Source organism: Mytilus californianus, unplaced genomic scaffold, assembly GCF_021869535.1.
Source record: "Mytilus californianus isolate M0D057914Y unplaced genomic scaffold, xbMytCali1.0.p SCAF_5, whole genome shotgun sequence".
NCBI classification, from domain to species: Eukaryota; Metazoa; Mollusca; class Bivalvia; order Mytilida; family Mytilidae; genus Mytilus; species Mytilus californianus.
Genome location: NW_026262701.1, coordinates 84,229,021 through 84,254,026, shown reverse-complemented (window position 1 = coordinate 84,254,026; position 25,006 = coordinate 84,229,021). Strand labels below are relative to the sequence as shown.

The following is a 25,006-nucleotide window of genomic DNA, read 5'->3' as shown; positions in this document are numbered from 1 at the left end:
ACCTTGTTGATAAATATTCCGTATCAACTTCACAAATAATACATGATGGTCTTGATGTGTAGATTCAAGGTACTGACGTTGTTTATCATCTTAATTACGTGCTATAGTGTTCTTTTATTTGTCTTTGTAAATTATTAACGTTTACTGTTTGGTCCATTTTTGGTAATATCCTTTAGACGTGGCTTGGTACTTGTACATCCCGGCATTGTGTTGTTGTGCTGTTGTCATTTTTTGTATTCTTGTGTTTTAATGTTGCGTATGTGCTTTGTCTATATATACCATTTTGTTTTTCTTTGTTGACATATTTGTTTGTTTTTATAGTGATTGAGATTATAACACAATGTAGACTGCTGTACCCCTATTTTTGACATTTTTACCTATTATGTCCGTTTGTTTTGTTCACACATTGTTATCAATATAATGGAATTTTATGCGACTGTCATACAAGTGAGAGGTTTAGCTAGCTTTAAAACCAGGTTTAATCCACCTTTTTCTATATTTGAAAATGCATGTACCAAGTCAGGAATATGATAGTTGTTTTCCATTCATTTGATGTGTTTGAGCTTTTGATTTCGCCAATTGTTAAGGGACTTTCCGTTTTGAATTTTCCTTGGAGTTCGGTATTTTTGTTGTTTTACTTTTCAAACGATTTCCCAGTAGAAATTTTAAGGAACTATAGGATACAATCAACTGTAAGTTATTATGTTGTTTATTCTAAAGTAGAAATATACAGTTTAAGAATTTGTAAAATTCTGAGCCTATCCGTCAAATGCAGAGTTAGAGAATATTTTCTTTCAAACACCACGGATGAGAACTACTTTTTTAATGTACAAACATTAAAAATAACAATTATAACTTGTATTTTTTTTAATTGTTCAACGATAGTCATGATATGTGTGCAATATGGTTTATCGTATGTATTAATTGTATGAATGACGATTGTTCAAATCGATCCTCTAATCAGTGTTATGTTTTGTATAAAATGGAAAGGTTTACAGAATAACCAATCCAAGAATTCAAATATAGAAAAATATTCAACGAGTGACCGTACAACACATTAAAGGGGAATTAGCTGTCAAATTCATGTTCACCGATTTGACTTAAACTCTCATATATGATTTATGACATACTAAAACGTATATTCAAATTACAAAAGTCTAAAATAAACAATAATATAATGTATCAACGTTTCGTGTGTATTTTTGTCTTGACTTCATCTAATACCTATCGAGATGACCTCCGAAGACTGCCGACGGTCATATAACCCGGTATAAACATAAATATGAATAGATAGCGACCATGTTCAAATGGATTTTTCAATGTCTGTCGGATTTCATATTGAACTTTTAAAAGTATGTTTATCATCATTTTTACCTGTATAAAAATGATTTTTTGTGGACCGAATCAGTCAACCAAATGATTCATCCTTGTTTCACTTTCAATGTTGACATTATTTTCCTTTTAATAGCTGAATACATGCGTAATCCATGTCCAGCTAAGGGGTTATATTGAAGGTCACACGAATACGGATTCAATGCGGTCGAATTATTCACTTGCAAGTGAATAATTCATCAGCGATGTTTCTTAGCTTATTTTTTACAAAATTGAACCAAATTGGCTGCTAAAAGCGAATTATTATTTCAGTATTTCACTTTCATTAATGTTGAACAAACACAAATCATATATTGTATTTTTTTTTATCTCGTAGCTAATGCCCCTTTAATTCACGAATGCATGTAGCAAATGAGTTAATTATCAGTGAAGCTCGGTCACAATTTGAATATTTTCGATATTTTAATTCTTCGATTAGTTTTTCTTTTTATTATATTGATTACCGACTTTTTAGTGGAAATAGAGTAAACTAGAGGCTCTTTAGAGCCTGTGTCGCTCACCTAGGTTTATTAGCATCCTCCAAAATGGACACTCTTCAACATTGTGGACTAGAATAGAATTCATGCCAAAAATCTCTTGTCTTGTTAATAATTTTGCTATATATATATACGGTGGCTATCTATCAAAAAAAGTTTTCAAGATAATCAGCAGAACACTAAAAAAGGATAAAAATCGTCATTAAAGAACAATAATTAAAATAAGGCGTGAACTGATAATTACGGCCAGTAGACTTATTTGTAGATGTTGTCTTGCTGGTCAGTTTTGCTTATTTAAGTTGCTATCTATCTTTTATAGTTTTTCAGATATTAAGCCAAAAAAAATAAAAAATTGTTAAAAACGTCATTAAAAGGGGTAATAACTCCAATAAGGGGCAAATGATTTCAATCGTGTTCCCCCAATTTGTATCTTATCTTGCTGATCATTTTTGCTATATAAAGTGTCTCTCTATCTATTATAATTTTCAATACAATAGGCAAAAATGAGAAAAAAATGGTACAAATTTGTTGTTTAAGGGCAATAACTCCTACAAGAAGTCGTCTGACAGTTTTCATGCCAATTGTCATTAGGTGGATCTCATCATTGTTAACATTTTTACATTGTCAGATTTTCTCTATCTATAGCGGTTTTTAAGATAAAAGACAAAATTTTGCAATTAACACCCTATTTTCTATTATTAGCCATGTCGGCCATGTTTGTCGGCAGGAGGGGTCATCAGGCACATTTTTAAAACAAGATACCCCATTAATGATTGTTGCCAAGTTTGGTTAAATTTGGCCCAGAAGTTTCAGAGGAGATGATCTTTGTAAAAGTTAACGAACGACGACAACAAACGACGGACGCCAAGTGATGACGCCTTCGGGCAAGGTGAGTTAAAAATTAAGGGAACCATATCTTTTCTACGCATCTCAACTGTTTCATGGAACGACAAAGGCAACGTTTTGACATCACCCATTGTTTTATGACGTCAGAGGAGTGAAAGTATCAGATTTATTTCACATGTGAAATAATCAGTTTTTATTTCACTCGGATATCATGGTAACTAATTGCAAGCAATGTAATAAACACATATAAAGTTGAATGATTGTATCAAATTCAATTGCTTTAACTGTTCATACAGTAATTTATAGATTATTTCAATTATTATCAAAATGAAAAAGTATTCATTCATGTTACAAAATTTATTCTCCGTCAGGGAAATATGTACTGGCATCCCAACGAAGATACAACAAAATACTAAAGAGATAGCAAAATAGACGAGGACACTATAGTATAATACATAAGTGATAAAAATGTTTGTTTTTTGGTATGTATGATTCTTATTTGTTGAAACCATTGACTCGTTACACACACCTGCTTTTTATATAGCTGTGTCATCAGTATTTTTTGTAATAACGAGTTCTCAACTAAGTCAATTATGAGTTGAATGAATGAGAATAATAAAGTGAACCACATCAACAAAACTACATGGCATTCCTGATATCAGCATCTGGTCGTAATATGGTAAATATAATGGAAAAGTTATAATAAATTATACAAACAATTGTACTTATTGTAAATTTTTTCTCGTCCTGAACATGCATGAAATATTTGCCACTGTGCGCTTAGAAAACAACAGTTAATCATAATGCACGTGCATTAATACTAATCTGTTTAGTTATTTCTGTCTCACTTTTTTAGTAAAAAGAATATTCAGGAACCTGAGCTCACTTTTGAACGCTGAAATTCTCAACTGCATTTTTTATGAATGGCAGATGTTTAAAAAGTAAAACTTGTTGTATTCTAAATCCTTTCAGTTGCTGACTTTAATTTTATATTAAGCCAACAAAACACACACACGCTTTTACTTCGAATGATAATTCACCCGGGCTTAACAAGTACGAGTTATGAAAATGTCCGTGCGAAAATCAAGAAACAATTTTAGATTTTTGATTATACCAGTTAACGCGTGTGTCTGTGTACTTGATATTCATCTCAGAAGGAACAAGAGCCAAAACATTGCTAGGCCCATTCGTTTGTTTTTCAGATTGGGGCTGATATTCGTTTTTCATGACGAAAAGAAAGGGGGCGAAAATCAAGTAAGAAGCCAAAATTTGAAGGAAATAATACAGGTGACTATATGCTTTAAAATGCTAATAATAATCAGAGCGACTGACAAAACCATAAATGATTGGGGCAATTAAGCTAAAACTCCTATATGTTACAGGCATTTTCTTGATTTAGGCATTTTGTAAAATGCCTGAACAGTTTAGGCATTTTCTAAAATGCCTGTAAAATTTAGGCAATTTGTATATTGACTATTTTTTTCAGGCGTTTTACATAATGCCTACAAAATTTGAAAGGCATTTTACAAAATGCCTGAATTATTTTAAAAACTTATAAATGAAATGTTCACAAAAACTGAGCCATTGAAAGTATAGAACAGCACAGACGTTTTATCTATGGTAATAACTGATTTTTGACGCTGCACTCAAAGAGATTTAAGTATCAAAAATAAATTCAACTAAATTATTTAAAATTCCGACACGTACTAAACTCAACAATTATTTGTTATTTCATGAAATATTTGGATGGCAGGTTATGTTGCACATTTGTCCTGATTTGTTGGCTAATACATCGTTTTGCGTTTAAAATGGTCTTAGCACTACAACTTCATTTGGTGAAACCAGGACCATGACACTTTCAGCTCTGTCAACATTTAAACGTTTGAAAAACATGTGGTTTCGACAACAGCCCACACATGAATATATTGTCCTGTGTTTTCAAAAGATTTGAAGTATTATAAACGTGATTAGGTTAACTTACATCTTTTGGGTTATCAGAGCATTCACCAGGCTGAATCAGATATTCGCATAATGGGTGATGCATGTATAGCAGGAGATGCTTAACATTTTGACGGACTTTGATTTATCTCTTCTTGTATCATTACTTTATTATAACATCAATACGCTATTGTCGCCTTACATTGTAATTCATCAGATTATATTGTAATAACTGGCCTGACAGGTGTCTCTTTAACTATGCTGCCACCACCTTCGTTTACAGGTACACAGGGGACCTTAATAGACTAGAAATAGCTAGTCTAAGACAGAGAATGGTTTAAACACGGTGTCCTATCTTTATTATTTATTTAGATGTAATTATCTCATGGGGAGGGACTTTAACTAGGTTAAAGGGGTCAAAACACCTCAGAAATATTTAATCTCAATATTAAAACGAGTGAATAACTCAAATAGGGGGAACGAAAAGGGTTTGGGATATTCAAACACGCTCTAGTCTGTGGAAATGAACACACTCCTGTCGTGTAGTTTATAGAACAGATTGTCTCTGTAAGGTAGAGGATGAACCTCTAAATTGTCAACATATAAACTATCAGTCAAGAAGTGGAAACGCAAGGAACGGTACCAACAGACTATCACATAAATGAATATCTTCTGTCTGACAATCAAATAGTCTCTTGTCTAGGCGTAGCAAGAGGGTCTATTCTCCCATGAGACAGTGTTATGACACCAACAACCAGAAACCAAGTTGGACTACTATTATGTAAGTTTACTGATGAATAAATAAGATATTTAAGAGCATAATTTTGTATTATTGGTAAAGCATTTCATACAGATATCACAGTGAACCAAATTACAGTTTTAACAGCTTCTCAGACGTGTATAAATATATTTCTAACTATTAATGTATCAAGTTATTTGCCACAGTGTTCAACCAACTAACCAATAATTTATATATCATATCTTTGTTTACATATATATATCATCTAATAAATTATATATTTAAAATAACTGTACTTTGTTATTATTCAATTAACCTCAGCCTCCTGGACTGGAGTAAGCACAGGAAGGCAGTCTTCAATCACATTTGAGATTGAGAGTATTTAAAAGAGAAATTTAATTGTCCTAGCTTCTTACTATTCCTATCTTAGTAAGTATACAGAAATTATTTATGTTCTCTCTGATTACTGGAGCAACTCAGCAAACAGGATACTTAACAATATGTCTTAACCAAAAATGGAGAGAAAATGGGGGATGGGGAAGGCATGTAACTTTATTCCGTTTTGTCTCAAAGAAAACAGGTTAGCAAATGAAAACTAGCCTGAATAAATAGACCCGCTATTTATATTTACAATTGAATTAAATCCATTTTTGATTCTGATCTAAGTCCAAAATACTAGACTTATAGTGAACAGAAAATGTCCAAATATTTGGTAATTAAGAAAAGTCAACTGCACTAAACAATTGAAAAACTACACAAATGTGTATTTAAAAAGCCAAATATTCTAAACTGCAGTGAAACTGCTTAAAATCTCATGAAATTCATGATAAAAATATGCGAATGTGAAATATACGACAGTAAAAACTGACCGAAAATCTGGCAACGTATCTGTTGGTCTGACTTAGGAGGAAGAGCCCCCGGCAAACGGTTGCAGGGTTTTTATACTCCGATGGGCTTAACAAGGCAATGAACGGTTTAAACGGGGTTGCAACGGGGAAACGAACGGGAAACTGGAAACGGGCCTGACAAGTACGAAAAAGAATCCCCGATTGCTAGAAATAAGTACATTAAAACATAAACGACATGTTTACGGAACATAAAAATCATCTTATTACAATTAACAATCATAATTAATACCGTTTTAATACAATAATCATGTAAAAATCGATCTACAATCGCTATAGTATTCATACACTGTTTTGCGGTTGTGGTACATAAAGTTCACCTGAGGTTACACACAGTCAACCTAATTTGCATAATCAATACACAAAAATCACTGTGCCGGAAATGGCTGCTGATGTACGAAAGTGAAAGTTAGCTACATAAGTTATCACGATTATACATAAATGTAAAAATGGTTGAACACTGGGAAAACGGAATGATTAGAACACTGAAAGCATAATGAATTGAATTAGAAAGGTGAGCACCGGTGTCAAACTTTAAAATAGCCAAAAATCGACTCGTAGCCGAAAGCAGGTGCTTGAAAGTACAAACACATGTTTTTCAAAGGAATTGGCAATTGCGCTTGGCCAAGTCATTACAATATAGACCTAACAATGTCCTTGAGGCAGTGATGATACTCATATCTTTACTTCAAAACCAAACATGACCTTGTACGGTGAAATCAATGCTTTAGAATGGAATTCGTTTTGTTGTGCAGCATGAATAAATATGATGCCTTTTGTATGAAAAGTGTCACGCTCTCTGAACGTTAAGAACTCTTCCTTCCAGGTGGCCTGTTGGACGATAACATCTGTTCCTATCCAACATACCTTCTTTTTAAGAGGCAGTCAAAATGCCTGTCCTTTAAACAAAGTTTGGAGACTTATTGGTTTTGCTCAGTTCTTATTATTTTCTTTATTATTATTATTATTCACTCTTCTTTTTCTTCTGCCGCTTTTAAAATTTAACTGGTCGCACCCGTTCTTGTCAGATTAACTTAGGGTTCCACAATATGTTAGACTAACATGTCTAGTGATGCAATCACAGTTTTTTGGTGCAATGGGGTTTATAAAGGGGTACTTTGAAAGGCAAAAAGAAAAGAGGGGTTTACTAAAGAACCCTATGGGATTTCATTTTTTTTATTTTCAAATGATTATAACTTGAAAACAACAGTTAGTGATAAACACATGGGGTCTTCAGTAATGACCATGAGAACATATGATCTACTAAAAGGTCAAAAGGTCAATGGTCAATTATAACCTTGACCTGTGACCTTGAACTCTTTTTTTTCAATTTATTCAATAGGGAGAGTGCTTAGGGGTTTTTATTTATGGGGATTTGTTTGTGAGACTTCATAACAGCATCCTGTTACAATCATTTTTTTTTTTTTTCAATTGGTTCTCGCCCTGAATAAACATAAAATATTTGCCACTGAACGCAAACAAACGGCAAGAATCAGTCAATCAAACAATGGCCTTCTTTTCTCTGTTTCATATTTCACACATTTGTTATAAATCTAGATTTTCTAAAAATTGTTTGTCAATTTTTTTTTAATATAAGAACAATTTGTCCTTCTGTCACCATAACAATAAAGTCATAAAATTACTATATGAAATACAAAGTAAGTACAAACGTAAAGTAGTTTCACTTAAAAAAAACCTATGACATACATACAAACTTTCCAAGTTGGTATTTGAAGAATAAACTTAATTTTTCTGTACCATTATGTATTTTCTTTGCAATATATTGTGTGTTTGGTCATATCTCAATGGTACTAATTTTTTTTACAAATTACTTGAAACTGAATAGGCAAATTGTTGAATTTTACAAAATGACTAGGTATTTTTAGTCATTTTATATAATGCCTGTCAAGGTAAGGCATTCTGTAAATTGCCTGAAAATTCAGTCATTTTACAAAATGCCTAGATTAAGAAAATGGCTGTAACATATACATAAAATCTAAATAAACTTAATTGAAGAAATAAAACGGTTGATGAGTATTGTCCGTCATTGTTCACACCTCAACATCAAAAAATCGAATTCGAAATAACCGATGGGTAATTAGTTTCATGTTCATTGTATAAAAATGTCCTTTATCCGTAAGGTAAATCTGTTGTATTGGAAATAGAATGGCAAGTTTATTATTAGTACTATTTGATAGACTTATTGGTTAATCAAAATTTTAATTATACTCTTTCTAGTGCACCATTTTTGTCAACCTCAAGACACCCCCTCAATCCGCCTCTGGTCATATCCTAATACAAACACATATGGCTTTATTATATACCAGCATGAAGTTAAAGCAAAGTTCAAAATCTAGAACGTCAAATATACCTCAATTCAAGGTCATCGGTCATCTCAAATCAAATTACCCTCTCACTTTTATTAATGGTTGAGGAGTAATGCTGTTAAACAGCTCATTTCAAATATTTAAGGGGAGAACACTCTTATAAAAGTCAACAAAACACTTCGACCCAAATGTATAAAAATTGCAACATGTCGTAACCAAAAATTTGATAAAATCTTTTGTCTATAACTCTTGTGGTTTCCAAAGATTAGCGATAACAAGCTAACTTATAAATTTAGGATGTGACTTTGACCTTACATCCTTTTGTGGATCAAGCATCTCAAATCTAAAGACCCTAGATTTCTACCACTTTAAGTTCATGAGTTACACTAATATACTCCGTATGTCAAATATAGAAAGGAACATAACTCTCATATGGAGTCTTAAAATTGAGCATAACATTCTGAGGATATAACGAGCAATATTGAAAACAAAAATTGTCGATTTCTTTTACGGATGCAAAAGAGAGTATCGATAACAAGAAAAAATGAGTACGTGCAGATAACTCTCATAGGAACAAATGTATGGTTACACAGGGTAAAATAAAGGGGGGAACTCCTATAAAAGCTCACCAAAACACTTGACTCAAATGCATCAAAGTTTCATCATGGCGTAACCAATTATTTGGAAAAGCTTTTTATTGTTCACTGTTACAATTTCTGAGGAAAAAGGATTACAAACAAAATTTTAAATTCAGAACGTGACCTTGAACTTGAACTTTACTTAACTTCCTGCTAATGGACAAAAAAACAACATATCAAATGATTAAATGGTCTCTATGACTTACAGTGCACGCGTTAATTCGACATATCTCCTATGTCAAATTTGAAATGGGAAATAACTCCAATTAGACGTCATTGGATCGCTTCGGTTAAAATTGACCACTTAGTCTAAATGAACATTTTTGAATTAAAACTTTGTAGATATCTTTTGTGGATAAAGAGAAATCAAAATTATGATAAACATTTCTTATAATGGACAAAGGACTTCATGTAAAAAGACCCTAGGTCTAAAAAATCACTAATAGTGCATGAGTTATACTTATTACCTAAAATCACCCCCGGATTTTGGTGAGGTTTGTGTTGCTCAGTCTTTGGTTTTCTATGTGGTGTTTTGTGTATTGTTGTTTGTCTTTTCGTCGTTTTTCGTTTTAGCCATGGTATTGGCAATTTGTTGTTAACTTATGAGTTTGAATACCCCTTTGGTATATTTTACCTCTTTTGTATGTCAATTACAGAAAAAAAAATCAAAAAACAATCAAAAGGTATTTTCACAGGAAATGGAAAGACCCTAAAAATAATAATAAATAATCAGAAAGATCTTATAAAAAAGATTAACGGGAAAATATTATAATCCTAAATTTAAAAGGTTGATAATGAGTTAAATAATGCATTATATTCTCTAAGTACTCTAAGTTTTTTTTTTTCAACCAAAATAATTTATGCACATCGGTCTGTTTTTGTAACCCTTAAGTGTATTCGTTTGGACACTTTTGAAAAGCTTACTCATCCAATTTTCCTTACTTAATTTGTGCTTTCTAAACTTCGACATTTTGCTACAATTCATTATGTATATTCTTACGGAAATGATTTTGTAAAGTTACGTTTGAATATTTCATGAAAACTACTACCAACCAACACATTTTACATAAACACTTTTGTATGTTTCTTTTTCTTTAAAAATAAATAGTCTCGCCACTTCTCAGACCAAATCACGCACTTCATATGGTAAAGGGTCAAAGATCAAACTTGAAATAAAGGATGTCATAAATTATGTTACCTATATTCTGCTTTTTTTCAGATGTGATGGTTGTAGTGGTCTACATGTGTACCAGGATGTTATCTTCTTCAATGTTTTTCGCCTTGTGTTGCCAACACTGGATTTTTTTAAAATTGCATCAAATTGACAAAATATTTTATAACCATCTAAATACAACGTATCATAACATATGTTTTAATATATAGTTAGATAGAAAGGATTTAGGGTGTAAAAAATTTAAATAAAATGTTTAGTGCTTTTCATTAACAAATGATAACACATAGATTAAAAAACATGAAATTTGCAGAAATTCTATTTTGATTATGACTTCAGGAATTTTAAGTTATACTGTGAATCCTTCTTACAATTTTTTTGGTTATTTTGATAGTCGTTCACAGGACGGCATTTCATATCGTAATAAGGAAGATGTCTTAGAAAAACAAAGTTCAAAATGTTTTTGAAATGTGCATCTCTTTTTTCCATACGTTTACTTACTGTGACTTCATTATAATTGTTTATCTCCACCTATTGCAGTTGATTCAAAATTCTGACTTAATTACTTTTTCTTTCAAATCGAACTGTTCAACTGGTCACAAATCTTAACCTACTACAAAGTCAAGTCAACAAAGAGATAAAATAAAGCATCCTTACAATCCTATGAGACTTTTCTTTAAATAGTAATTTTGTAATTCCAGTCCTATTTAAGACTTAAATTCCACTTTTGAGCTGCTATCAAGTATGGTTTCTAGTCATTGGAAGGTGAGGTTGTTATTTTTTAATTGATATAAAAGTGTCGAATTTAATTTTCATTCTATTACTTTTACAAAACGTTTCCTATATATTTCTAAAAAATCAGACAACACATGCAATATTCAGTAAAATATATGTAAATCTACAGTTTGTTGTAAATTAATTGCCATTAAAGTTAATCTAAAATCATCGATCCCCCTTTTTGAAATATTGATCTTATATTCCCTTAAGTGATGGATGCCACATGTGAAGCCTGGTCTGCTCATCCTTCCGGAGCACCTGAGAGCACCCCGGTTTTTTGTAGGTTTCGTGTTGCTCAGTCTGCAGTTTTCTATGTTGTGTTGGGGTTGTCAGTTTATTTTCGATTTTTGTTCGAATGTCCCTTTGGTATCTTTCGCCTCTCTTTTAAGCTAAAAGTATATTTCACCAATTATTTCATATTCTAATTTTAAGACAGCTTTGTAGCATGCATAGAAAAACAACATTTTAGGAGAAATAGTTCATTGTTATTCAAAATATCAAATTTGACATTTTTTTAGCCTTTCAAAAATTATTAATTGACCTTTCAAATGACTCATTACAATACAAATGTGTTAAACAAAATTAAGGCAACATGTTTATAGTTCTCATTTTAAGTGTAAATACAAACATTAAAGGATTTTAAGTATGCTTTATTTTATTACTTTGCACTTTGTTGACTTGACTTTGCAGTTGGTTAAAAGTTTTGACCAGTTGAACAATATGATTTGATTAAACAAATTGCATTTGGTCGGAGCATTTTTGAACTGCATTACGTTTGAGAGAAACCTTTATAATCACGTCATGGTAAAGACAATTTACATTGCTTCTTGATGTCTGTTTTCTTTTCATCTTAGAATACCATACCACGTTTTTAAGTATGCTGTGTTAGCACCAGAGCTAACCCCTGGTTTGCATCACCCATCACCCAATCTTTAGTTTTTGTAGTGTTTTGTGGCTTGTGTGTATGTCTGTTCGTCTTTTCTTTTCCTTTTGCATTGAATTATGGGTGTTGATTGCCCACTTTGGTTTTTACCTCTAATAGTGCAGTCAACTCTCATAACTCGAAGAAAAACAAGTTTCAAATAAATTTCGTTTTACTTTAAGAAATCCTCTTAGTTACTATTAGGAATTCCTTTCCAGAGGGACAATTTCCATAAAAAGTTTTATTCATAAACGTAAAGATAAGAAGGCTGTGTAAATTATATACATCTCTGAAAACTAAATTGATCCTATCATTTCTACTATGTTGAATGTTTTTATCAAGAATATTGATGACTTGCATTTCCTCCTCGAGAGTTATACCGTAAAACCAGTACTTTATTACAAATTTTGGCCACAGAATGTCATACTTACCCATCACTATATCACAAAATGAGGAAAAGCGTTTGTCGGTCATTTTGAGAATTAGTGCTTAAAAATGAAAGGAGATCTCTGTAGACAGGAATCATAAATACAATATAAAAACAGAATAGAACGCAATGACGCAACATGTGGTCTTATAGAAATATCATCAGTCAAAAAAGGACTGATAACACCGGGCAAACCAGAGTACATTTTATTAGGTAACATGAACACCACCAAAACATTAGGGGGAATTCAGTTGCTTCTGAAAAATAATAATTTCTGTTCTGTCTTACTAGTGGCATTCTTAGTAAAAACGCAGCGACAAGTCGAATTTGGTTATGTCATAAACAAGGGAAAGAAGATGGGATTGTTGTTATCACAAGTGGAAGATAAATATGGAAATCATGATAGAACATGCCCTTGAATAGTGTATCATCTGTGAAGATACGTACTCCATATATGCAGGCGCTTCTGGTATACTGCTGCACGGAAAGGAATTAACAGTTCGCAGTGGGGAAATGTATTCGTACAGGTTAGTTCTCAAGGCACCTCGTCGTCAATTTCATGATGTAAGCAGACCTCAGTGTTTCTGTGATATAGGTTAAATTTGACCGATTCGATCGAACCTTAAATAGTTTAGGAGAGTATATCACCCATCTAGCGAAACGTGCAGTCAAATGGTATCGTCATTTCTAGAAAAACCATGTAGAAATTCTGCTACATTGAAACTATGGAAAGATCGGCAAGAACAGGAACACAGTTGGTGTTCATTTAAGAATGCCGACTGTATATTGAAACACATGTCATCCAAAAGTAACAAGGCCATGTTCATACTTAACGTGACATATCGCAAACCTGTATACAGTAAGTTTCCTGTAACACTGTTTTCACATTAGATTTAAAACATTTATGCATCGGTTTTAATTACCTTTTATACGAGTAAACGAAAACAAATTTAAAAGTACGTTACATAGAAATGAATAGAAAATTTCTCTTGTCAAATTTTGTAGCAGTAAGCCACCGACTATTCCTTTTTCCCAGTTAAGGACTTATTGGGGCCATGCAATTTTATAAATGATGAGTTTGAATCAAAATTTCATGAAAAAAAATATTTGTTTCAGGTGTAATACCACCATTGATTTTCCCCTATTAGTCTTTGTTAAATTTGCACTTTTCAAAAAATTGTGCAGAATTTATCTTTGTTTCAAATAAAGAAATACTTGGCATGAGTAAAGTTTTATCCTGTCCAGTACTATAGAAAAAATTTCACATAACATTTCATTGCATATAAGAAAATAACCATCACTGGAAGTTAACCAATCAAATTTTCCCCCTTTTTTAACCTGTGTACAAGCTTTAGTAACCATGTAACCTCAAGTTTCCAAAATATTCTATAGAAACCCCAAATAAAGAAATAATGGTGCTTTGAAATACCCAAGATATATGTTTATGACTCAGAAATGTTTTACTGCAATGAAATGTAGGATCAATTACCTACAACTGTCAAATTCAAGGGAATATTTTTTTTCGACCTATTTTCGTATGCAACCGGATGTGACGTACTATGATTTGGTGGTATTACACCTTCAGAAGAAAGTGAAAAAATAGACTGTTTCCTTTAAAAAATAAGTAAAATATATAATAAATCAATTGAGTTTCAAAAAAAAAGTAATTTGTTTTTGATAAATTCTAGAGAGAGAAAAATTGTCCCAAGAGAGGAAAAACCTGCATGTCTCTTCACGTGGTCCTGCTGCCATACATTTATAAATGCCACAGTTTCTGTGAGTGCGTCCAATTAATGTTTCTATCGTAATTATTTATAATATAAAATTCACGTTCTGAATATATAAATAAGAAGATGTGGTGTGAGTGCCAATGAGACAACTCTCCATCCAAGTCACAATGTATAAAAAGTTAACAATTATAGGTCAAAGTACGGCCTTCAACACGGAGCCTTGGCTCACACCGAACAGAAAGCTATAAAGGGCCCCAAAACGAGAAACGAGAAACACTTATGAACCACACCAACAAACGACAACCACTGAACAACAGGCTCCTGACTTAGGACAGGTGCATAAAAATGCCGCGGGTTTAAACGTTTAAACAGGCGCCAACCTTCACCCAATCCTGAAAAAGTAGTGTAACATTACAATATAAAAAGACACACTATAAAATATCAATTGATATAGCTTAACTCAATCAAAGAGACGTTTAAAAAAAATCAAGTAATCATACACTGAACGAATAAGTTTGATCTATGACACAATGTCTAGTTTTATGTAAAAACAAAGGCCTGCGGTGACTATCGATTTCATGTAATCAAAACCTGATTTAAACTAAAAAGTACATGTAAACGTTGATATTTATAAATAGGATTGTAGAAAAGTTAAGTTTATTTCGTGTTAATGATACCAACACCACACCGAGTTTATCTCAATGTGAATACGGCAAAATATGAAATTAAGTATTTTGATGTTAGTTTTTTTTTTATTTTTTGCTTGAATCAAAGATATTTTTACCAAGTGTAATTTCTTCCGTTGCTTATACAAGATATTGTATCTACGATGTTGATTCTTTTTTTAAAACAAATCTGGACTTTTTCTCTCAATCAGTATTTACGTTAAGAATAAGGAATACTTGTTTAAAGATAAGAACAATCAATCGTTTTTATACGACCGCAAAAAAATTTTTGTGGTCGTATACTGGTATGACGTTGGCGTCGTCGTCGTCGTCGTCGTCGTCGTCGTCTGGCGTCGTCCGGTGTCGTCCGAAGACACATTGGTTTTCGCACTCTAACTTTAGTTTAAGTGAATGGATCTCTATGAAATTTTACTACAAGGTTCAATACCACAAAAGGAAGGTTGGGATTGATTTTGGGGGTTATGGTACCAACAGTAAAGGAATTAGGGGCCAAAAAGGGGCCAAAAATAAGCATTTTTGTAACTTCCAGACATAACTTGTGTGTTAGTGTATGGATCTCTCTGACATTGTACCACAAGGTTCCATATCACAAAAGGAATGCTGGGATTGATTTTGGGGGTAATTGCCTCATATTATTAGGAATTAGGGGCCAAAAAAGGGGCAAAAAAACAAGCATTTTTCTAGTTTCATGACAATAACTTGTGTGTAAGTGCATGGATCTTTCTGAAATTGTACTACAAGGTTCCATATCACAAAGGAAAAGCTGGAATTGAGTTTGGGGGTAATTGCTGAAACGTTTAGGAATTGGGGGCCAAAAAGGGGCCAAAAATAAGCATTTTTCTAGTTTCCAGACAATAACTTGTGTTCAAGTGTATGGATCTCTCTGAAATTGTACTGCAAGGTACCATACCACAAAGGGAAGGCTGGGATTGATGATGGGGGTAATTGCCTCAATATTTTAGGAATTAGGGGCCAAAAAGGGACAAAAAACAAGCATTTTTCTAGTTTCAGGACAATAACTTGTGTTCAAGTGTATGGATCTTTCTGATATTGTACTACAAGGTTCCATATCACAAAGGGAAAGCTGGGTTTGAGTTTGGGGGTAATTGCCCTAATTGTTTAGGAATTTGGGGCCAAAAAGGGGCCAAAAAACACATTTTTCTAGTTTCCAGACAATAACTTGTGTTCAAGTGTATGGATCTCTCTGAAATTGTACTGCAAGGTACCATACCACAAAGGGAAGGCTGGGATTGAGTTTGGGGGTGATGAATCATAAGGGGGTTCAAAAAATTTGGGGGGGGGGGGGGATTTTTTTTTTTTTTCCTTTTTTTTCTTTTTTTCCTTTTTTTTTCCTTTAAAATTTTCCATTTTAAGTTGGTTATTTCTGATTTATATTTAAAAGCAAATAATAATGATATGGTAGGAGATACACACCAAACAGGATGTGTAAATTATTATATAATAAGTATTGTGCAATAGCAAGAACTTTTCAATTGCACAGTATTGCACAATAGCAAGAAATCTTCAATTGCACAGTATTGCGCAATAGCAAGAAATCTTCAATTGCACAGTATTGCGCAATAGCTAGAAATATCCAATAGCACAATATTGCGCAATAGCAAGAAATTGTCAATTGTACAGTATTGCGCAATAGCAAGAAATATTTAATTGCACAGTATTGTGCAAAAGAAGATACTTCGTATAAATTGCTTATTTCTTGACCAATTTCAATGGGGTTTTATTCTTGAATTCTTGGGGTTCTTTAATATGCTGAATCTTACCGTGTATTTAGTTTTTGGATTTTGGGCCCCGTTTTTAAATTGGTCCACATTGAGGTCCAAAGGGTCCAAAATTAAACTTTGTTTGATTTCATCAAAAATTGAATTATTGGGGTTCTTTGATATGCCAAATCTAACCGTGTATTTAGATTCTTAATTTTTGGTTCCGTTTTCAAATTGGTCTACATTAAGGTCCAAAGGGTCCAAAATTAAACTTAGTTTGATTTTAACAGAAATTTAATTCTTAGGGTTCTTTGATATGCTGAATCTAAACATGTATTTAGATTTTTGATTATGGGCCCAGTTTTCAAGTTGGTCCAAATCGGGGTCCAAAATTAAACTTTGTTTGATTTCAACAAAAATTGAATATATGGGGTTCTTTGATATGCTGAATCTAACCATGTATTTAGATTTTTGATTTTTGGGCCCCGTTATCAACTTTGTCCACATTGAGGTCAAAAGGGTCCAAAATTAAACTTTGTTTGATTTCATCAAAAATTGAATTCTTGGGGTTCTTTGATATGCTGAATCTAACCATGTATTTAGATTTTGGATATTGGACCATAATAGGTGAATGTCTAATTTAAAATTTTTAAGTTCTTAGACCACATTCATTCTGTGTCAGAAACCTATGCTGTGTCAAATATTTAATCACAATCCAAATGCAAAGCTGTATCAAGCTTGAATGTTGTGTCCATACTTGCCCCAACTGTTCAGGGTTCGACCTCTGCGGTCGTATCAAGCTGCGCCCTGCGGTGCATTTTATTATACTAGGAAAGATCGAGTGTGTATACTCCAAAAGATATGTTGACTTTTTAGTATCAAAATTTGATTTACACTGTCCCTATTGTAAGCAGTTAAACAATATCTCCGAAGTCAAGTTTTGATTCGAGATCAAACTAAAGATGTTAGTTATCCGAAAAGCGGTTTCGTGGAGCATTTGGCAGATTGTTTATGAGGACACTTACAAAATTGGCAAAATTTATTAACCTAAATGTTCTCAAAAACAAAAACGGTAAGACATATTTTATTTGGTCATTTTCAAAGTTTTCATCTCTATTACTGGACTTGTTTTCGCCGCTACTTATTATTATTAAGAATGAATATATTAAATATCTATATAATAAGTTAGAAACGTTTTGATAAAATATGTATTATCAAAACAAGTTAGAAAACAATTGAACCTATCAAAAGCAATGCCTACAGAAGATTGTATCTTGTTTGCGTGTAGATATTTGCGAAGTAATATCGCGAATATCGACGTCACATTTAGCACGAACTTTAAATTGAAAACACCTGAATTCTTAGGAAAGGCATTATGCAACGTGTGTTTGCAGAACGCCCCTACTACATACACACAAACTAACAAGCTGCCAATTAAATGAAATGAAATAAGTCAACTCGAGTTGCTTTCCCGAAATGACTCATTCCTTTGCTTAAGTTACATTTGCAGTGTCAGATTTTATGTGCAAACTCATAAAAAGCCTCTATACTAAATATATTTTAATATAATATATATATATATATATATATATATATATGTGTGTGTGTATTTTCTAAATATAACTTATACTAAAGTTATTTACTTTAATTATTTTATGTTATTTAATCTCTAGTCTATATTTAACTTTTAATCTCATAATGAGAATAAAAATGTGTTTCTCAAAAGGGGATACTCGTTGTAAAAACAGGAGACAATAACAAGGACATTAATCGAAAAAGGACAGCAACACTATAGGTTACAAATAAAATTGAAGCAATTTATATTTATTTTACTCAAATCTATTGGTGTTCTTTATAAAGAGAAGGTAATATCTGGGTTATCATATTGTTAAAAAAAATCAGTGTCTTCGTTTTCAACAAAGTAAAAATAATTTACCAGTGACCAGTCATTTGAAGGTCAGTGTGATTCAATAAGCTTTCTTATAACAATCAATCATGGTTGACGATTATTTTGAAAGTATTTCATCATGTCTACAATTTTACAAAAATGATGAATGTTATATTAGATATAATATCTTCTACAGAAAAAAACGTATGTACGTGTGCTTACATCCACTTCATCCCCTTCATTTGAACTTATTGGATATTTGTCTCATTGGCAATCATACCACATCTCCACGCCTGGTATACCATCAAATCTCAATCAAATGGTTAAGCGAGAAAAAAGTTTACCTGCACTTCCTGTTGAACTTTTCTTGTACAAAATATCAAAAATATAGATAGGTTAGGTCGACTTTTCATCAATTTATTGTCAATCTGTAAATATTTGGTTTGATAGGAGAATGTCATGCCATAGATAACTAAATGAGAGCTTGTCTCGTTCATTACTCCGACCAATGTAATTTAAAATGACATCGGAATGACTTGTCTCCCGCAGGTTAGTGCGGCTAGTTCAGTGAGTTTTTGACAAAATGACAGTGATTTCTTCAATACGTAACGTATATATCAATATATAAGGGTTCTTCTTAATCAATATCAACGTATAATAACAGTTTTTTTCCTATTTCTTACGAATTTAATTTAATTACGCTAAATATGTTTTAAAGTATGTCAGATTGAGATTGTCTGGTATCGGTTGTGATATTCTGGAACAAGGTTGAGATCTACTGTCGAATAAAATTTTCAACGAGTAGCTACGTATCAATCGGATACAACCGTAAAAATTCACGAACTTTCTGTATAGTGCGGTTGTCATTTTAACTTGTTTCTGGCTTTGACATTAGTTTTATATGGAGTCTTGTTGGTCTTATACAGTTACTAAAGAGTTGTGTTTAAAAGTCTAACTAACGAGATAGAAAGTCTAGCGCTGAAGATTTTAAGTCAAGATTCTGTTGTTCGTAAAGTTAAAAGTACACTTGCTGACGAACTTAAACGTTGATTTATACCCAGCGATGATGATATTGGAAACCAAACACCAATTGTGGCATCTATCTTGGATCCTCATTATAAACACTTAACCTTTCTCACATGTTTCTGGACAAAAAATAACGTAAAACAGCTGAGGATGCATTCAAGTCAAAGCTAGATGACATTTCGTTCAACAAAATACATTTATCAGTATCTTCATACATTTCTCAGGATGGCAATGATGACGAACCAAAACCAAAACGACAACGTAGACCAAATGCAATTGACTTCCTAATTCACGAATCTCAGGAAAAATTAGAAATGGATAATGATGAACTTAATTCTTATCTCGCTGAAAAACTCAACCCCGAGACAAATCCGTTACAGTGATGGGCTACAAATGAGAACAGTTATCCTAGGCTAACAATTTTGGCAAATCGTATATTAGCCGGTACCGTCCGAAAGGATTTTTTCATCAGCAGGATTGTTAGTAACAAAATTACGAAACCGACTCTCACCAAAAATAGTGGACAAAATTATGTTTCTGAATAAGAACAAATGCGTACCCCGTAGTGACCCTCAATGAATGTGAAACGCATCAGCGACTTCTAATCGTCTCACCTTTGTAAATAAATTTTCGATTGAGGAATGTACCTGTTGTTTGATCATGTGTGACTTTGTAATAATTGATGTTCAATTCGTATATAAAATTGTTTATTAGATAATTGTTTAATTAATTACTTCATTTAATAAATGAGTTATTAATTCTGGTGTCACATAAATCGAGGGATTTTACGTTAAACGTTAATTAGACAACAAAATATGTACTTGTGTAATTTTACAAATCTTTATTTTACCCAACGAGTACTCTAAATAAAATTGAGAATGGAAATGGGGAATGTGTCAAAGAGACAACAACCCGACCATAGAACAGACAACAGCAGAAGGTCACCAACAGGTCTTCAATGCAGCGAGAAATTCCCGCACCCGGAGGCGTCCTTCAGCTGGCCCCTAAACAAATATGTATACTAGTTCAGTGATAATGAACGCCATACTAAACTCCAAATTGTACACAAGAAACTAAAATTAAAAATAATACAAGACTAACAAAGGCTAGAGGCTTCTGACTTGGGACAGGCGCAAAAATGCGGCGGGGTTAAACATGTTTATGAGATCTCAACCCTCCCCCTATACCTCTAGCCAATGTAGAAAAGTAAACGCATAACAATACGCACATTAAAATTCAGTTCAAGAGAAGTCCGAGTCTGATGTCAGAAGATGTAACCAAAGAAAATAAACAAAATGACAATAATACATAAATAACAACAGACTACTAGCAGTTAACTGACATGCCAGCTCCAGACTTCAATTAAACTGATTGAAAGATTATGTCTTCATCATATGAATATCAGGCACAATCCTTCCCGTTAGGGGTTTAGTATCATACCATCATAACATATATGAGAAGAACATAACCCGTGTCATGCCAACAACTGGTTTTTAAATAAATGTGTTTAGTGCCGATGCAAAGACCCTATAAGTGAATCAATATTAACGCCAAAATATGCAATCTTTAATGACCTGACAACAGTATCGTAACTATATCCCTTCTTAATAAGTCTATTTAAAGGTTTTGTTAGCTTCAGAGGTGAATACTGACATTTTTGTGCTTTATAAAGAATATTTCCATAAAAAATTGGATGTGAAATACCTGAACGTATAAGAAGTCTGCATGTTGAGCTATATTTACGAATGATGTCCTTATACCGATGATAAAATTTAGTAAATGTTTTGACTAGTTTGTGATATCGAAAACCCTGGTGTAATGATTTTTCAGTAATACATAAATTTCTCTCGTTAAAATCTAAAACATTGTTACATACACGAGCGAATCGTACAAGTTGAGATATATAAACACCGTAAGATGGTGACAAGGGAACGTCACCATCTAAAAATGGATAATTAACGATAGGAAATGAAAAATCATCTCTTTTAGTATTTATTTCTCATCGAGTTAACATCCCGACTTAAAATCGTTTGAATTTTATTTATCTAGGTCCAGCCATGCTCTAAAACTTTTCCAGGTGCACAGGTTTGTCTGTACTCAGAGTGAAATTTGTGGTGTAAATACGGCCATATTTGCAAAAGGTTATGATGAACCTTTATGTTCATCAAAAGGAATTGAAAAATATGGCCGTGTTTAAACAACAAAATATTGATTGATTGATTGTTGGTTGCTTAACGTCCAGTGGCAAATATTTCATGCATATTCAGGACGAGAACAAATTAACAATAAATACAATAGGTAGGTTCTATAATGGGGGGCGTCCGGGAATAAGGTCGAAGAAATTTAGACTACCACGGAAAATGAGGGTAGATTGGATAGGGACAGAAATTTAGCCTTGCAACAGGTCACCTACGGACCCCTCAAAGAGTTGTTGCAAGGGTTCTTAACGTTCAAAGAGCGTGGCACTCTCTTTACACGAGGCATCGGATTTAACGTCCCCATTCTGACCGGACGTGGCTGCAAATTTGTGCATCCCGCACAGCCAAAACGGACGCCCCACTTTGGTAAGGATTTTACTGCCGGTCGGAGGAATACCAATGGTGACCTAGTTCTATTCCCCAGTCACCCTTGGGGGTTCTGCAGAGATAGCAAAATAAACTAACACATGAGTTTCATTTGATACGGTCCAGCACACAGTTTAAATCACACATTGTTTGCAGATGTCTATTGTCCATCTATTGTCCATTTCAATTAATACTACTCACAGCATTTATTATATGAGGGGAGCTTCTCAAACCTCTTTTCAAACTTAGTTTATTTTGGCACCTTCTGCAGGAATGAAAAAAATGAATAGCAAAATCCAGAAAAATTTATAATTTTCTGAAACATAAAATGCATTCAAAATTTAATTATCTAGTTCCTGTCATGCCTTTAAACTTTTCCAGGTGCACAGGTTTATCTGTACTCAGAGTAAAGTTTATGATGTAAATACGGCCATATTAGCCAATAGGTTATGATGAACCTTTAAAAAACTATCTATAAAACTAGTAATAAGATACATAAAAACTAGATTCATGAGATGTATAACGATTGTGTTGTATTTCAGTAAAGTTATTTAACACTTTTGTATATGGCATTTTACAAATTGAATAATGAATATGTAATACAGTGGTATACTTTTTAATATACACGATAGTATCTCCTTTAAAAATTGAAACAAAATTAACCAGATTGATTACTAATAATACTGAAAATAAAATGTTAGAAATATGATAAACATTTTAATTTGTGACACAACGTAATTATCGCTTAATTTATCCTCGTTGATACATCCTCTGATAGAATGTTCAGTTGACAGCACTAAAAACAATAAAACATATTTATTTTTTATTTTTCCATTAATTGTCTATTATTGGTATTGATAATCGTACGACTACATAAAAATTTGCAAATATTGTATAATTCAATTGAAGTAACTGATAATAACAAATTCAAACTGAGCTAGAGTCAAGTACCATTATCCTAAAAATAATTTGAAAATATTTCGTTTTGCTAAGTTTTTACTCTTCTATGTATTATTATGTGGACTTTTTTGTGATTTCGTCGTGTTCAATATTTTTTTATGGCGTTGTCAGTTTTTTCTCCACCTTGAATTCCCCGCCCCTTTTCTTAAAAATAGTTAGTAAAAGATAAGTATGTATTGATTTGTGAACAATTTCTTTGTTTACATAATTCAAAATATAAAAATTGACGATTTAAAGATTTACAGATTTTCAGCGAAGTTGAATACAAAGCAAAATCACGGGAAGACATTATACATGGATTCGACGAATTTCTAAACCATCTAACAGTACTTTCGCGAGGCCAATTGAATACTGATATCCGCTTAGAACCGCCAACACCATTACCTTCTCAGGTTTGTGAAGCTCATCCATAGTTTTTATCAAGTTACCTTAACTGGAAATTTTTCATTTTTTAATTATTTTCTTTTAGATATTTTTGTTCTGTTATATCCACATACAGTTGTTGAATCGGATTTTTTCAAAACATACATATGCTGTTCCTGTCCTTTTTGTGTGTTTTATTTTGCTGTGCATGTACTGATTTTGTGTCATTGGTGGATACCCCATATTCTTTGTTTTTCTATTATATTAACGGAATTTGTTTCTCGTACTGTGTGGAGGCCGTATAAAGTTTCCCCGTACTTGATATGTATGCTCTTCTGTATTTTCAAAGTTATGGTGTATTTATTCTTGAGATAACTTCTCTTATGTGTGCCACATCATTCTCTTAATTTTTAGGCTGTTTGTATATTAAAATTTTAATAAGACGCACACCACCTATGTTTGGTCATCATTCCTATCCACGTTAATTTTTTCACTTCAAAACATTTTATGGAAGCGGGATCAATATACCGGTATTTATAAATCAAACCGTACTGCACTGGTTACCGGAATTTCGGATACACCAAACCAGGCACTTTATATTTGAGAAACAGGCTATATATGCCCTCAATTTTAGAATTCATTCATACATTTTTGTATTATTCAAATTATCAGTAAATTGTGTTTTCTACAAAAATCACCATTCCTTCACCTTTCATCTGACACCTTAATTACTAAAATATATGCTAAATAGTTTAAGATTTACCCTTATGCGTAGGAACTATTTTGTTTTAAATATGTACTACTTTCCAGTATGTTCTTTTTTGACCAGGCAAGATTAGGTCGTGTTGCATCTTACAAAGTCTATCCAAATTATTTTTGCAAAGAATTCCGCACAAGCCGGTGCTAGGGGCGGTCTCAAACTTGTAGTGAAATGAGAGTTTTTTGCTCCGTGTTGAAGGCCTCACTGTGACTTTGAGATGAAGAACAGCAATAAAAGCGCTGTTCCTTTGTTTTGTTTTTTTTTTCTTTTGCTGTGCATGTACTGATTTGTGTCATGGATGGATACCCCATATCTTTTGTTTTTCTATTATATGATGCTATTTATGACATAAGTTAATGCTCGATTTACATGTATGTAAAAATTAGGATATATTACGGAAACGAATCAGTACCCAAAAATAACAAATCACAAGATAAACTAAAACATTTGGAAGTCATCAAAAACTTTTCGACAATAAGCACTTAATCACCAGAAGTCTTTACAAGATGTGAATGAACTAAAGTACATATTACCAAAACATTTAATCCGTGTGTTGTTGCCAATTTGGTTTTATTGTACAATTTTCTATCTTTAACATTTTTAAAAAACATTTAGGCCAAAATAATTCTTTCCTCCGTGTTTTAGGCTGAAACTAATACCCTTTCCTCTAATAAATGACAAAATATTCCTATTTTCTACAGGAGAACAGTCACCTTCTTTAAAAAAAGGGGGGCTATAATATTTCATCCT

General features: G+C 32.7%; 1 long non-coding RNA gene across 1 annotated transcript; it reads left to right on the top strand.

Annotated features, from left to right (window-relative positions):
• Positions 1-6,335: 6,335 nt before the first annotated feature.
• LOC127703229 (uncharacterized) lies at positions 6,336-11,857 on the top strand. Its single transcript, XR_007982829.1, has 2 exons — positions 6,336-6,810; positions 10,481-11,857. It is a non-coding gene; the product is annotated as an uncharacterized LOC127703229 (long non-coding RNA).
• Positions 11,858-25,006: the final 13,149 nt, after the last annotated feature.